Source organism: Callithrix jacchus, chromosome 5, assembly GCF_049354715.1.
Source record: "Callithrix jacchus isolate 240 chromosome 5, calJac240_pri, whole genome shotgun sequence".
In the NCBI taxonomy this organism is placed as follows: Eukaryota; Metazoa; Chordata; class Mammalia; order Primates; family Cebidae; genus Callithrix; species Callithrix jacchus.
In genome coordinates, this window is record NC_133506.1 from 45,948,286 (window position 1) to 45,964,735 (window position 16,450).

The 16,450-nt window shown below is 49.4% G+C and overlaps 2 long non-coding RNA genes across 3 annotated transcripts; one reads left to right on the plus strand and one right to left on the minus strand.

Annotated features, from left to right (window-relative positions):
- Nucleotides 1-3,193: 3,193 nt before the first annotated feature.
- On the minus strand, nucleotides 3,194-5,202 carry LOC118153631 (uncharacterized). The gene is made up of 2 exons (XR_004742989.3): nucleotides 4,918-5,202; nucleotides 3,194-3,363 (listed from the first exon to the last, which is right to left on the minus strand). It is a non-coding gene; the product is annotated as an uncharacterized LOC118153631 (long non-coding RNA).
- Nucleotides 5,203-5,807: 605 nt separating this feature from the next.
- On the plus strand, nucleotides 5,808-8,033 carry LOC144582862 (uncharacterized). Of its 2 annotated transcripts, none has more exons than XR_013536369.1 (2): nucleotides 5,808-6,064; nucleotides 7,769-8,033. It is a non-coding gene; the product is annotated as an uncharacterized LOC144582862 (long non-coding RNA). The 2 variants fall into 2 exon arrangements; XR_013536368.1 differs by having other exon boundaries at nucleotides 7,792-8,033.
- The last annotated feature ends 8,417 nt before the right edge of the window (nucleotides 8,034-16,450 follow it).

Below are 16,450 nucleotides of genomic sequence, written 5' to 3' on the forward strand. Positions count from 1 at the left end.
ATACTGGGGCCAGAGTAAAAATGACAACGTTCAACATTATTCCCTCCAGCATCCGAAAATGAGTCCGAGAGAGTCACTTTCTGATAGTTCTTAAGTACAAGATATCGATGAGCAGTCATAAACCACGAAGCTTAGGAGACCTGGAGTGATCTACTGTCAGTCTTGGGGTCTTAGTCGCAAGTGACAGAAGGCACCCTCTGGCTAGTTTACACAGGAAATGAGTTTATTAAAGATTATTGGGTGGTCCAGAGGACCCTCAGGGGGCTTCCTGAGTCAGGACTGGGGGCTACATAGATAGGAATCAGGCTGGAATTCGATGGATAACTGCCCCAGTGAGCCCCACTTCTTCCCAAGGATGCCACCACTGCATCCTCCAGACCCAGGTTCTTTTTCCCACCTCTTCTGTTCTTTTCTTTTTTAATTGGAGGCCTCCCGCAGGGGAGCCCACGTTGGACGCCTGCACCCGAGCTGCTTAGGAAAGCAAGTTTTCTGGCGGGTCCTTTGAGAGATGTGAGCTGCTGAAGTAGGAAATTCCCTGAAGGATGACTGCAGAGTGTGGGCAGCCAGAAAGTAGGGCAAAGGTCAGCTCCTCACAGAGACGGCTGGGCTTGTGGGAAGAATCCAAAAAGGTTTCTAGCATCGCCTTCTTCATTTCTTCTCCACTGGGGGCAAGAGAAGAGCAGCGAGAAGTAAAGGTGACCGCAGCACCGTTCCTGTTTGTGTCACCTTTAGGGTTTACCCAGCTCTGCAGAGGCTAAGTGAGAGGAGGGACCTCGAGATGTGTCCTCACTTCACCAACCTGAGGCCAGCAAGTCAACGTGGTGCCATTATCTGAGGGATGCGTGTCTCCTGGACCCTGAGCACATTCTTCCAGGGGACATTCTTGAAGGATGTGTCTGCCTTGTCCACTGTTGTACTGAACAACGCCAGCATCTGAACAAGCCCTGGCACATAGCAGGTGCTCCATAGATAAACCTGGAATGAATGAATGATGGCATTGGGCTCTCAGGCTTGGAAGAAACCTTGGAGTCTGGAGTTAACATGGATCGACTCAACCAATATTTCCTGAGCACCCACCATGCTACAGGCCCTGTTTCCAGTCTGGGAATTCTCCAGGAAAGAAAAGACAGTCTCGCCAGCCACCGTGGCTCATGCCTTTAGTCCCAGCATTCGGGAGGCCAAGGTGGGGGGGCATCATCTGAGGTCAGGAGTTCGAGACCAGCCTGACCAACATGGAGAATCCCTGTCTCTACTAAAAACACAAAAATTAACCGGGAGTGGTGACGCAAGCCTGTAACTCCAACTATGTGGGAGGCTGAGGCAGGAGGATCACTTGAATTCACGAGGTGGAGGTTGCCATGAGCCAAGATCATGCCATTGCACTCCAGCCTGGGCAACAAGAGCAAAACTCTGTTTCAAAAAAAAAAAAGAAAAGAAAAGAAAAGAGAGTCCCAAGTCCCTGTCCTCAGAGTGAAGGAGGTGGGCAATCAATTTTAAGACCCCAAAATATTAATCTAACACAGCACAACATAATATAATCTGATTTAATGCAGTATCAAGTAAAACGTTTAAAAGGAAATCTAACACTGGATAAGTGACTTGGAGATGCTAATGTAGAAAAAGAGTTAAGGAAGACCTCTCTGAGGAGGTGATTGATGTTCAAGCAGAGATCTAAAGTAGTAAGGGAGTGAGCTGAGCAAATATCGGAGGGAAGGGTATTCTGGGCACAGAGAACAGCTGGAACAAAGGCCCTGAGGCAGGAATGAATGAGCTTGGCTGTGCCCTTTGTGGTGAGGTGGCCAGGGAGGCAAGGGTTACACTAAGTTTCCCAACTTCAGCAAATCTACAGAACCCTTAACTGGCGGAAACAGGAGGTAGGGAGGGAAGAGTTCTTCACTCTTAAGCTTCTCTGGAAAAACATGATGTCAGGAACGGACAGTAAATCTTGACTTGTCCTAGAAAACAATGGCCCCGTGTAACCAGTGAAGTGCTAGGCTGAAAGTAATCGACCATAGGGCTGGGGCGGGGGTGGGTCATATGGAATTTGTTAACAGATCTGCATTTGAAGAAGAGCTTCCCGGTTGGGGGCAGCAGAAGCTTCTGGCTAACATCAAAAATATGTTTATTGTGGTGATTTTGTGCAGACATGAAAAATGGAGATTTGCCACCCAAAGATGTGGAAAGATGTCCCCAAAACATTTAGTGAAAAAATAGGTCACAGGATAGTATTATATACTGTACGATCCCTTCTGAAAATTCACTAGTCATTCATTCAGAAAATATTCGGTATGGACCTACTATGTTGTAGAAGACTCAGACGCCGTCCTACCTGCCTCCTGGAACTGACCGCACAGTGGGGAAGGAAGATAACGATCAGATCAGTACACAAACATGTCATCTGAACCTTTGATCAGCACTAGGGAAAGATACCTGGTGCTACCAGAATGTGCACATACATCATCAAGTGACCTGTGAGGATGTGCTCCAAAATGTCAAAGGGGTAGTAAGGTTTCAAGAGATTCTACTTTCCTTTTTTATTTGTTTGTTCCTTTGGTTGGTTTTTGGGAGGGGATCTCTCCCTGTCACCCAGACTGGAGTGTGGTGGCATGATCATGGCTCACTGCAGCCTCAACTTCCTGGGCTCTAGCCATCCTCTCACCTTAGCCTCCCGAGTAGCTGGGACCACAGGTGTGCACCACTGCATCCAGCTAATTTTTTTGTTTTTTTAATTTTGTAGAGATGAGGGTCTCACTGTTACCCAGGTTCGTCTTGAACTGCACCCAAGTAATCCTGTAATCCTCCTGTTCCCGCCTCTCAAAGTGCTGGGGTTACAGGCGTGCATCCCCACACCTGGCTTCATTCCACTTCCCTGATGTTCCTCTCTTGATTGTCTGTAGGTTCTGATTTTTAAAAATAATGTCACAATTTTTTTTCTTATTCTTATTTTTTTAGGGTTAGGGTTAGGGTTCAATGTCATGATTTATAATTGAGTGAATAAAAAAAAGAACCTCAAAATGAATAGGAGCAGGAGAGCTGGAAGTCAGGGGTCTGCAGAGGACTTCGACCCAGGGAAGGAAGGACACACAAGAAATGGATCAACAGAGGCTGGAGTACGAGGTGGCCTCATTTCTCCCTGGACACCTTTTGAACCTTTTGACTGTGTAAGTATTCAAATAATAATAATAAGCAAAGGTATTTTAAAATGAGACTTCGAGTCGAGTTTTATTTTCATGAAAAATGAAAAAGCAGACAACAGTAGGAGCTCAATATAAGTGCGTGAGCCGAGCTGAATTCCCGTGAACACCGTAGGTGGTTCCCTCTGGGTCACCTTTTTGTTTTCTTCTTTGTACTTTTCTGTGTCCCCTATGGTTAAAATAAGAAGAATAAAAAAAGACGAGAAAAAAAGGCTACTGAATATAGAGCATTTACCACGGGCAAGGTCCCATTCTGGGTGCTTTACAAACATGCTCTGGCTTCATCCCCACAACCTTCTCATTTCTTACTTTCATTTGACAGATGAGGAAACTGAGGCTCAGAGGGCGAAGCTACTGGCCAGGGTATCCCAGCTGGATTTGACCCATGTTAGTCGGATCCTAAAGTCTGTTTTTAAACTAGGAAACTCAAGTACCCTTCAAATGTCCTTCAAGGAAACTACTTTGCTTTGAAAATCAGGGGGAAAAAACAAACAAACCAAACAAGAAATATGACATTTTTCAAACCACTTATTTAAGCTCTGATGGGGCCCGAGACCAACTGGGCTTGGGGAGGGTTTCTCGGCAGGGCACTGTTTGTGTAGCGGGTGGGGCTGCCCTGCCTGGCAGTCCCCCATGGCACATCCCTGCCTGCTCGTCAGCTATGCTCCCTGGTCATGGTGACACCCAGATCCCCCCCACCTCCCTGCCAGCCTCCCCTCCATGAAGACTGCTGACCTAGACCCTGCAGTGACACTGAACTCCTGCTGTGGCCTTGCTCGTGCTGTGAGCCACTGTGAGCTGATACCCACTGCAGACCTGAGAAGCAGGTGCCTCCGTAGCCTTGTTTTACAGGGAGACTCAGAGAGGCTGGGTGACTTGCCTGGGTTCACACAGCTAAGACTTGGCCCCATGCTATACTGCCGACCCTCTGGGACCAAGTCTTTTGTGGCTGTGGAATCGAAGTGGGGGAAGGGAAAAGGTGAGTGGCCTGTAGCCCCAGGTGCAGAGGAAGGCAGCCACGAAGTGCCGTCCACTCTCCAGCCAGCTGCGGCCAGGCCAGGAGAAGCAAAGCTTTACAGGCGGGGCAGGGCGGCTGCAGGCGGCCACTACAGTGGGGCCCGGGAGGCCAAGCTCTCCCTCCTGCCTGCCCGGCAGCGGCCCGTGGCTGCCCGCCAGGCCCCGCCTGACGTCAGGGTCTGACCAGGGACATAATGTGCTGGCATGGGGACAAGGGCTGACTGCAGAGAGACAGAGCCGTGAGGCGGGGCAGCCAGCCTGGGGAGGCAGGCAGGCAGAGGAGCGGGGAGAGAGAGAGAGAGTGAGAGAGAGAGAGAGAGAGAGAGGGAAAGAGAGAGAGAGGGAAAGAGAGAGAGAGAGAGGGAAAGAGAGAGAGAGAGAAACAGGCAGAGTGAGAGAGAGAGAGACGGGGGTGGGAAAGAGAAACACAGAAACAGATGGAGAGAAAAGGAAACAGAGGGAGGGAGAGAGATGGAGAAAGTGAAAAAGAGAAACAGGCAGAAAAGAGACACAGAGAAGGAGAAAAACACAAGTAGGAAGATGTTCAGAGAAAGCCACTGAGAGAGCAAGAGTCAGAGAGAGGAAAGTGGAGGTGCTGGGGAAAGTGACAGAGGGAGGAGCCCGGCAGGGGCTGTGCGGTTAAGGGCAGGCCCTTGGCTCGGCCCCTGTGAGCTGCTGACTCGCCTCCGGGGCCTCCACTCCTTACCTGGTGTGATGGGAGTCCAAGTAGCAGGGCTTTGCTCATTTGGGGAGGGGACAGAACTCCTTCCCATCATGCGGGGGCGGGCAGGAACCAGATCTGTGGAAAGTACTTTGGAAGAGCCCTGCATGTAATAAGTGCTCAATAAATTGAAGGTGAAAATTGAGAAAGGACTGGGAAGAAAGAAATGGAATCCCAGAGTGGGGGTGGATGGGGTTTGAGTGGATGGGGGTTGCGCCAATGGACAGAAACTCTCGCTCCATAGCACTCCCTTTCCTGTAGCCTTGGAGCACCCCCCTTCCTGTCCCTGCTCGACTTTAGCTTGAGGCCACCAGCACAGACCTTGGCCTGGCCTTGCCTGTCTTGGGGCCCAACCCCCTGTTTATAGGTTCAAGAAGGCCATGATCCCAGGGCCATCGCGTCACCAAAGCCAAGCAAGGCCAGACCCTGGTCACTTTTGGCTTTCCAGCCCTGTCACCCCTCAGCCAGCTTAATTATTCAATGGCCTGGCAGGGCTGAGGGACTGAACCAGTTGCCTGCCTGGGCGGGGGCAGCCATGCCCGCATGTTTTCCATTAGTGTGGGAGCACACACACCAGACGTGCAAAGGTGAGGATGCAGAGACCCCTTTCCCTAGCTCCCATTCTTCCCACAGCCTTCATCAGCCTCAGCCTCAGCCTCTGAATTCCCACTGTGTGCCAGGCATGGTTCTGAGCACTTCTCAGGATTAATCTACTCTATCCTTCTGACGGCCCCAAGTGGTGAAGTGCAATTATTATCTCATTTTACAGATGAAGAGGGTGAGGCTCAGAGAGCTGGAGTCACTGGCCCAAGGCCACCTGCTAAGGAGCGGCAGTGCCAGGAAGTCACTTAAGCACAGAGCAGCTATAATTCCCTGCACAACTTGAGCACTGGGCTGTGCCAAGATGATACCACAAGCATCTGGATAATCTGACCAAACAGTGCTACTCGGCTGGGGGTGGATTTTGCCCCTACAGGAGACATTAGATTATATCTGGGGACATTTGGGGTTGTCGCAACTGGAGAGAAGTTACTGGCGTCCGGTGGCTGGAGGCCAGAGATGCTGCTCAGGACAAGACGCATAGCAGAGAATGATCCAGCCCCAAATGTCAGGAGCACCAAAGTTGAGAAAGGTAAGCACTGTTACGATCTCCATGTTGTACATGTAGAAACAGAGGCACAGAGAGAGGGTGCCACTTGCACAGGAAGCCCACCTATGCCCCTGCTCTTCCTTAGACCCCATTGCCAATCTGCCTTAAAACACTCCTGCCTCTGTTCCAAGCCTTCTGAGTTCTCACCTGCTCAGTACAGATGATGCTTTGCCTCCTCTCAATATATGAGGGCAGTGCCTTAGTCATTGACAGAACAAAAGATCCAGCCACAAAATCACTGAGAATGTACAAATGCCTTAAAATGAGTTGGTATTTGATTCATGGCAGCATCGAGGGACATTTGGAATAAAACATGCGTGGATTCATGGAGCACGTATTTTCTGAGCACCTACTATGTACCAGGCTCTGTCCTTGGTGCTGGAGATACATCCAAGAACCAGACAGAGCCAGCCTCTCCTGGGTCTTTAGGAGCTGATGGTCTGGTGGGGAAGGCAGATGAGAGATAAAAAAACAAACACACAACCAAGGTCACTTCTGATTGTGTGAAATGTAACTGTGGGGCAGGTGAAGGGCTATTCTAGGGAGGGGAGTGTCCAACAGGGCCTCTCTGAGATGAGACCCAAGGGAAGAGAAAAGTCCAGTCTTAGGAAGAGGCAGGAATGAAAAGTTCCAGGTGACAGAGTGCAGTGGCTCACACCTGTAATCCCAACACTTTAGGAGGCTGAGGCAGGTGGATCACCTGAGGTCAAGAGTTCAAGATCAGCCTGGCCAATGGTGAAACCCCCCTCTCTACTAAAAATACAAAAATTAGCCAGGTATGGTGGTACTCACTTGTATTCCCAGCTACTTGGGAGGCTGAGGCAGGAGAATCACTTGAACCTGGGAGGCGGAGGTTGCAGTGAGTGGAGATAGCACCACTGCACTCCAGCCTGGTGACAGAGCAAGACTCTGTCCCAAAAAAGGAAAGGAAAGAGGGAAGGGAAGGGAGGCGAGGGGAGGGGAGGGGAGGAGTGGGGAGAGGAAGGGAAGGGAGGGGAGAGGAGGGGAGGGGAGGGGAGGAATGGGAAGAGGAAGGGAAGGGAGGGGAGGGGAGGGGAGGAGTGGGAAGAGGAAGGGAGGGGAGGGGAGGGGAGGAGTGGGAAGAGGAAGGGAAGGGAGGGGAGGGGAAGGGAGGGGAGGGGAGGGGAGGGGAGGGGAGGGGAGGGGAGGGGAGGGGAGGGAAGGGAAGGGAAGGGAAGGGAAGGGAAGGGAAGGGAAGGGAAGGGAAGGGAAGGGAAGGGAAGGGAAGGGAAAGTTTCAGACATGGGAAAAGGCACATGGCAAGGCCGTGACGCAAGTGCTTGCCTGGAGTGTTGAAGTATAGCCAGGAGACCAGTGACTGGAGCCAAGTGAGGCAGGAGAGGAGAAGCAGATGAGATGGGGAAGTCACAAGTGAAGAGATGTGTGGTGCCATGTGGCCACTGTAAGGGCTTTGCATGTGGGAGGTGGGAGCCATGGCAGGGTTTTGAGGAGAGGAGGCACAGGGTCTGATTCAAGTTCTGATAAGATCCTCTTGGATGCTTTGGTTAGCTGAATAGTGGCCCTTCAAAGATATCCACGTCTTAATTTCTGAATCTGTGAGTGTTACTTTATATGGCAAAAGGAACTTCAGAGCTGTGATTCATTTATGGCTCTGAAGATGGGAGGGTTATCTTGGATCACCCAGGTGGGACCAATTAATCACAGGAGTCCTTATACCACGGAGGCAGACGGAGACATGCCTACAGAGAAGGAGAAGGCAGAGAGGAGAGAGAATGACAGAAACATAGACTGCGGTGATGTGCTTTGAGAGCGAAGGGTGGGGCCATAAGCCAAGGGCTTTGAGCAACCACTAGAAGCTGAAACAAGCAAGGAGACAGATTCTCTCCTGGAGCCTCCAGAAGGAAGTGGTCTACCAACATCCCAACTTCTCCCCTCTGAAACTGTAAGAGAATAAATGTGTGTTGTTTCCAGCCACTAAGTAAGTGCTCATTTGTTTCAGTGGCAAGAGGAACTGAAGGTAATGCGGTGGGGAGGATAGACTGTAGGAGGGTGGGGGTGGGAACTGGGGGACCCATGGGGAGAGGCTACTGCAATTATCCAGACAGGAAAGAATGGCAGACAAAGAGAAGTGGATGCCTCATTCAGCCACCTTGGGCTGGTGCCCAGGACACGGAGCTGGCCATCCAGTGGTTCTTGTTTTGAAGACTCCAGCTAGAGGAGGCCAGGAACAGTTCTGGGAAATGGGAAGGATGGACTTAGCTGAGCTAGAACCTCATGCCAGTCAGGTCTCTGCCCCAATGTCCCCGTGCAGGGCAGTGTCCTGACCAGCCCAGCCTGGGAAGCCCTTCCATGGCCCCCACTCCCTCACTCAGCTTTAGTTTGCTCTGTATGTGTCCACTGTCACTTCTGTCAGTTTCTTCATTGTCTGGCCCCAATTGAGGAAGGACTTCACCCATCCTGCTCATCGCACATCTCCAGCACCCAGAAATAGTCTGGTACAAAGATATGCTTAGCACATATGCACTTAGTGAAAGAACCAACAAATGAACCCCCATTTTCCAACCAGGAAAAAGGTTGAAAACTAACCAGGAAAGTGATTTACTCAGCACCACACAGTGGCTAACTATGGATCCAGGATTTGAACCCAGAACGGACTCCAAAGTTTGTACTAAGTAGGCTACCTCCTTGTAACACCAATGACACTGGCTGTGTTCCAGAAATTTCTGCTTTGTGGGAGTACTGCTGTATCCTTCTTCAGGTGTCAGACACTCCAAACAGCACCTTGGGGAACCTACTGACGTGCTCAGGCTAAAATTAGATGGGGAAACCGAGGTTCAGAGAGGTCGGAGTCTTCCCTGAGGTGCACAGCGGCCAGCAGCAGAGCCCAGAGCTGGGACTTGATCCCTGTTGGATCCCACAGCTAGGGGCTTCTCTCATATTTTCCACCTTGCTTTGGGTCCCATAGAAATAAGAAAGACCCTCCTGGCCTAAGAGGGGAGTAGGTGCAGGTCACTGCCTGGTGTCCAGGCTGAGTCTGGAGGAAGCCCAGCAGCACCTCAAGCTGGAAGCTTCCAAAAAATGAGGCTGAGGGGTTAGGATCTAGGCCCCTGAAGTGAAACCCCAGGTCTGCCCCTTTCCTGCTGTGTGGCCTCAGGCAAGTGGTCTCTCCTCTCTGGCCCAGGGCTCCTCTAATAACTCCAACCAAAATTCTGGACAGAGTTGATAAAGCCCTATAGACTACCTTTTGAAATCAAAAGACCCAGCCAGGAGCGGTGGCTCACACCTGTAATCGCAGCACTTTGGAAGGCTGAGGTGGACAGGTCACCTGAGGCCAGGAGTTTGAGACCAGACTGACCAACATGGCGAAACACTGTCTCTGCTAAAAATACAAAAATTAGCCAGGTGTGGTGGCAGGTGCCTGTAATCCCAGCTACTCAAGAGGCTGAGGCAGAAGAATCACTTGAACCCAGGAGGCAGAGGTTGCATGAGCCAACATTGCACTCCAGCCTGGGTGACAAAGTGAGACTCAATCTCAAAACAAATAAGTAAAAATTTAAAAAATAAAAATTAAATTAAAAGACCTAGTGTGTATTCTAGCTGACATTTTATATCAGATTGTATTGCTTGGGGACATGCAAATGTAGTCATAATAAAATATAAGTAACCGCCGGGTGCGGTGGCTCACGCCTGTAATCCTAACGCTTTGGGAAGCACAGGTGGGTGGATTGCCTGAGCTCAGGAGTTTGAGACCAGCCTGGGGAACATGGTGAAACCCCATCTCTACTAAAAATGCAAAAAATGAGCCAGGCATGGCGGTATGTGCCTGTAATCCCAGCTACTCCGGAGGCTGAGACAGGAGAATTGTTTAAACCTGGGAGGCAGAGATTGCAGTGAGCTGGGATCGCGCCATTGCCCTCCAGCCTGGGCGACAGAGTGAGACTCTGTCTCAAAAAAATGTATACACACACACACACACACACACACACACACACACACACACATATATAAGACACTGAATTTGAAAAAAAATTACAAAATAAGAGGAGTTTCTATTTCTCTCATGTGAATGAAGTTGAGATGTAGGCAGTTTGGGATGGATTTGGTAACTCTATGGAGCTCTCAGTGTCTCCTCTTCTTCCTGTATACCAGTCTGCCATCTCTAGGTGTGGGCCCTGCTTTCTCATGATCCAAGATGAAAGCCACTGCACCAGCCTTCACATCTGCTTTTCAGATGGAGAAAGAAGGATGATGAGTAAAGGGCAGGCATCAACTAAATCTCCAGGAAACGGTCCAGAAACTGTCACACTACTCCTAATTTCAACTCCTTGGCCAGAGCTCAGGCACGTGGCTGTACCTAGCTGCAAGGGAAGCTGGGAAGGTCTGGGTTTATTGTGCACAGCCATGAACTTAGCTAAAAGTTGATGAAATGTTTGTAAATAAACAAAACAATTTTAGATGGTGATGTATCCTGGGAAGGAACAAAACAGGGTAATCTGGCTGGGTGTGGTGGCTCACGCCTGTAATCCCAACACTTTGGGAGGCCGAGACAGGCAGATCACCTGAGGTCGGGAGTTCAAGACCAGCCTGACCAACATGGAGAAACCCCGTCTCTACTAAAAATACAAAATTAGCCAGACGTGGTGATGCATGCCTGTAATCCCAGCTACTTGGGAGGCTGAGGCAGGAGAATCGCTTGAACTAGGGAGGCAGAGATTGCAGAGGGCTGAGATCGTGCCATTGCACTCCAGCCTGGGCAACAAGAGTGACGCTCCATCTCAAAACAAAAACAAAAATCAGGGTAATCTGCTGGGCAATGAGGGTGGGGAAATGCCGCCCTCAGGAGGTAGCACAGCTGAGATATAAATGATGATAGGGCCTGAGGGATAAGCATTCCAAACACGAGAAACAGAAAAACAAGCTGCCCTGAGGCAGAAACAAGCCTGGGACGGTAAAGAAACAGAACGGCCAGTGTGGCTGGAACTGGGACGGGGATGTGGGGCGGGGTGGGGGACATGCAGCTGGTGGGAAAGGAGGTCAGAGAGTTCAGCAGGACTAGGTACTGGGAGAAACGAAAAGGCCAAGGGAAAACTTTGGAATTTTTTTCTGTAAGTCCAGTGAGGCAATATGGGAGGGTTGGCCTGATGCGCTACCTCTGATGGAGAGCATCCAGAGCGCCCTTGACCCCTAGAGGATTTGCCATAACCCTTCTGAGAACTTCATTCACTCACCAATTCATTCCTCTCATAAATATTTACTGCTGACCTGGTCTGTGCCAGGTGCTGACTTATGGCAGCAGAAATTACTCCTCCAGTCCCCAACCTCAGGAAAAGGAGAGACAGACTGAGCAAACACAAAAGCCTATAAATACAGCTCCCAGATGGCTGCCAGTGGTTTGGAGGGAAGGTAAATGGGGCCACAAGAGGACCTGAGTTCCCCTGGGGATGGGAGGCAGCTTCCCACTGGAGGTGATGTTTGAGCTGAAATTTGAATAGTAAGGACCCTTTATCTTGTGGTCTAGAGATGAGGGAGAGAAACTTCCAGGTAGAAAAACCAGCTTGTGCAAAGGGCCAGAGAGCTGCATATATCCAGAAACTCACCACCAGGCTCTGGCCTGGCAAGAGTTGAGAAGGGTGAGAGGGAAGGTGTCTCAAGATGGCCCTGGAGAGGTAAGCAGAGGTCAGATCACAGAAAGTCTGGAAGGGGCTGGGCTCGGGGGCTCACGCCTATAATTCCAGCACCTTGGGAGGCCAAGTTGGGTGAATCACTTGAGATCAGGAGTTCAAGGCCAGCCTGGCCAACATGATGAAACCTCGTTTTTACTAAAAATACAAAAATTAGTCGAGCATGGTGGCGCACACCTGTAATCCCAGCTACTTGGGAGGCTGAGGCAGAATAGTTTGAGCCAGGGATGGGGAGGTTGCAGTGAGCTGAGATCGTACCACTGCACTCCAGCCTGGGCAACACAGGCAGACTCCATCTTAAAAAAAGGAAAAGAAAAGAAAAGAAACAGAAACAGAGAGAGAAGGAAGGAAGGAAGGAAGGAAGGAAGGAAGGAAGGAAGGAAGGAAGGAAGGAAGGAAGGAAAAAGAAAGAAGGCGAAGGAAAGAAAGAAAGAAAGAAAGAAAGAAAGAAAGAAAGAAAGAAAGAAAGAAAGAAAGAAAGAAAGAAAGAAAGAAAGAAAAGAAAGAAAGAGAGACTGGAAGGAGGGAGGGGCTCAGGGATTCCCTGTTTTGGGAAGATGGTTTATGAAGAACTTTGACCCCAATCCCTGGGAGGGGCATGCAGCCAATCCCAGACAAGCAGGGCCTGGCTCTCCTTGGACGGTGTTTACAAGCTCACTGATGACTTGGGCTTCTGCCTTCCTGCGGTTTGCTAACTACTGGGTGCTATGTGCCGTGATGTTCTCTACTCCTCAGCCCCGAGACCACAGTCTGACTCATGCCCCAGCCACCCCCTCCCATCACCACCAAGGTTGCCATCTCTCCCCCCACCCGGCCCCCAAGGCCTTACTGAATCACATGACCCTGGCACCAGAAAGTGCACCTGTGTCTCCAATCAGAACTGCCCATTTCACAGAGGGAGAAACTAAGGCCCCATGAGAAGAGCCTTTCCCCAAGTCTCACCCCAAGACTGGAATAGCAGGGCCTGACGCCTGGTCCTAATTCTTCACACTGTTTAATGAGAGAAGAGAGAGAAGGAGAAGAAAGGAAGCAGGAAAAGGTGGAGGAGAAAGCAAAAAGGAAGGGAGGAGAGGGAGGGAAGAGGAGCTGGAAAAGCAGTGTTCAAATCCCCAACTCCTAAGTGAGCCCTGGGAGGGGAGGGGATTAACGTTTGTTGGGCACCCACGACCCCCAGGTGCCTCGCCTGTGTCAGCTCCCTCAGTAGAATCTCACAGGAGAATGGATATGATTACGTACTCTAAATGCTTTGGAAAACAGAGAGTCTGTGCAACCCATCTACCATCATACAGCAGTTACCTGGTAGAGAGAACAAATCCAGGTCTGGCTGTAATCCTAGTCCCAAGCACACTCCAGTCCTCAGGCTGCCTCCAGCCCAGCCTCTGCTCCACTCCTCTTTTTGAGGCGGCTACAGCCTCCTCTTCCAGAGCTGATCAGCAAAGGCTTTCCCCTGGCTGCCTACAAGCCAGCAGACAGATTTCCTTTGGTCCACAGGGCATTTTGAGCTAATGTTCACAAATCAAGAGATTTCACACAAAAATTCAGATTTCTACTCCCTTAAAACACTCTAAAATTTCACCATGCTAAATCCACATTCCCACCTGGCAACAGTCAGCTGGGGACAGGGGTATTTGAAGGGGACACACCAGTTTCCCCCACACTCCCCACCTCTCCCTACTGCCTCCCTGGTCCTGAGGCTGAATGTCAGGTGCCATTTATCACAATGCATACACTGTTGTTCTCCTGAGAGCAGGGATGTATTTCTCTGTACCCATGTCTCTTTCAAAAGGAGGAAAACAAGAAATCCAAAAGGGGTCAGATTTCACGAAAAATGGGCGAATGTCTAATTATTTGCAGAACCAAGAGATCCTCCTTCATGTTTATTATGTAAACAGTATCCCTGAGCCCCCACACCACTGCTTAGTTTCCTAAGCAGAGACTCTGGCAGGATTGCCAAACCTAGCAAATAAAAATATAGGATGTCCAGTTCAGTTTGAACTTCACATCAATAACAAGTAACTTTCTCAGTATAAGTATGTCCTGTGCAGCATTTGGGCCTTTTTTTTTTTGAGATGGAGTCTCGCTCTGTCATCCAGGCTGCAGTGCAGTGCTGAGATCTTGGTTCACCGCAACCTCCGCCTCCTGGGTTCAAGCAATTCTCTACCTCAGCCTCCTGAGTAGCTGGGATTACAGGTGCCCGCCACCAAGCCTGGCTAATTGTTTTGTATTTTTAGTAGAGACGGGGTTTCACCTTCTTGGCCACTCTGGTCTTGAACTCCCGACCTTGTGATCCACCTGCCTCGGACTCCCAAAGTGCTGGGATTACAGGTGTGAGCCACCGCACCCTGCCAGGACATTGTTATACTAAAATATTTTCCTTGTATATCTGATACTCTAACTGGGCATCCTGTATTTTATCTGGTAACCCTCTCTAGAGTCACCTTGCTGGGTGAGTGATTTTGAGCAAGTCATTTAAGTTCTCTGGGTTTCAGATTGTTTCTCACAGATAGGGTTAATAATAGCAAGAGAGGTTGAGGTAGGAGAATCCCTTGAGGCCAGGAGTTTGAGATCAACCTAGGCAACATAGTGAGATTCCGATCTCTACAAAAAAAAAAATGTTTTTAATTAACCGGGTGTGGTGACTTGTTCCTATAATCCTAGCTACAAGGGAGGCTGAGGCACAAGGATTGCTTGAGCTCAGGAGTTCAAGGCTGCAGTGAGCTAGGATCACACCACTGCACTCCAGCCTGGGCAACACAGCAAGACCCTGTGTCTAAATAAAAATAATAATAAATAACAAGAGGACCTGGTGAGATAATACACATGAAGAGCTTAGGACAGAGCCTGGCTCACTGTACATGCTCAGTAAACGTCAGCTGCTGGGGCAAATGGTACAGGCTGCTTGCCCAATACCCATCCCTTCTTCCTGGCTAACTGAACCCTGGTTAGTGGTAGCCATAGTGCTTGGCCCTAGAGGATGAATGTGATTGGTCTAATCACACATGCCACGCCCATTGCAATCTGCCAGTGATTGGACCAAGGTGAGCATGTGACCCGACTCTAGCCAATGAGGCACAACAGGAAGTCAGCTGGGATAAGTACTCCAGGGAGACTTTCTCTTCCTAAGGAGTTGCCACTACTCTCCTGGTTCCTCTATTTTTGTTTTTGACACATCCATTGGGTAAGAGGGATATGGAATCCTAGCCCCCATCTTAAAACAATAAGCATGGCCATGGACTAGGTGGAGGACTCCTGGGCTGACAATGCCAAACTTCTTTTGAAGTAAAGGATAGATGTGTTTATGGCCAAAGCCACTGCTAATTGGCTCTATAGTGTGGCAGCCCAGTTATGTCACTGACGAGCTCTGTGCCTTAGTTTCCCAATTGAGGGATTGATAGTATCCACTTCATAGGGTTGTTGAAAAGTCATTCAATGAGTTAGCGTAAATGAAGTGCTAATTACCGTACCTGGCAAGTTACACTTACCATATAATTATTAGTCATTATGATTCGTCTGTTATTTGCAGTCTTTCTGATACGGTAAAAAATTCCCTGAATGCTGTGAATTCTGAAGTTTGATAATACATCAAAGAATCCAAGCCCCAAAACGTAAGCAAATGTTGTGCCTGTTTAAGTTGAGTCAATGTCAAAGATTCACCCAAGATGTTTCTTTATATCTCACTCACGCTGCAAAGGGTCCAGGCATATTCAACAGCCTGTTCATCAGCTCCCAAGAAGGGGAGGTGGGAGATGGGGTGTCAACCAATCCTAGAAATAAGAGATGGTCTCACCATGTGGAATTTTGGGTAGAAACTGCAGGACCAAAATATGGTAGCCTGAACACAAGTATATTAGGAATACCTTCTGCTGCAAACTTCATAAGGCCCCAGTCACAGTAAAGGCACTCTGTTATTTCACAGACAAAACGTTTGAAGGTTGATGGCTTCAGGGTCAAAAAAGCATCTCAGCAATGTCATTCAGCATCCAGCTACTTTCAGCCTTCATATTTAGCCATTCCGTGTTGGCTTTTTAACATCAGCCTTGTGGCCCCACAGTTACAATATAGCTGCCACAGCCCCAAGCATCACATTCCTTAGTGAAGTTCAAGATAGGAGTGTTGGGTGGTGGGTTAAAAAAAAAACTCCCTCCTTGAGATTTTTTAATTTTTTAGATAAAGACAAGGTCTCACTATGCTGCCCAGGCTTGCCTCAAACTCCTGAGCTCAAATAATCCTCCCACCTCAGCCTCCCAAAGTTTTAGGCTTACAGACATGGGCCACCATGCTCAGCCTCTCCTTGAGCTCCTTTAATCTGCAAAAAAAATATTTCCCATGATCTCCCTGAAAGGACTTCCGTTCACATTTCATTAGCCATAACTGGTCATATCTCTGCTCTACACTGCAAAGGAGGCTGGAAAAGGGAAGTAGGATAGTGTGACTGGCACAGCCCAATCTTAACCCCTCTCCCATGGCTGGACCTATCACCTCCCACCCCCAAACAAAATCAGGGCTCTGCTGTTGAGGACTGAGGGTCCAGCCATTAGGGAGCCAGCAAACGGTGTCATCATAGAATAAACCTCTACTTCTTCCAGAAATCCCTCTGAAAGGGTAAAAGGGCACAAACTCACAGGGCAGAGAACAGGCAGAGGAGGAGGTGATGCCGCCAGGTTTTAAAAGCTGGACGGCAGCTGTGGGTGAGGGATCCCCCTGA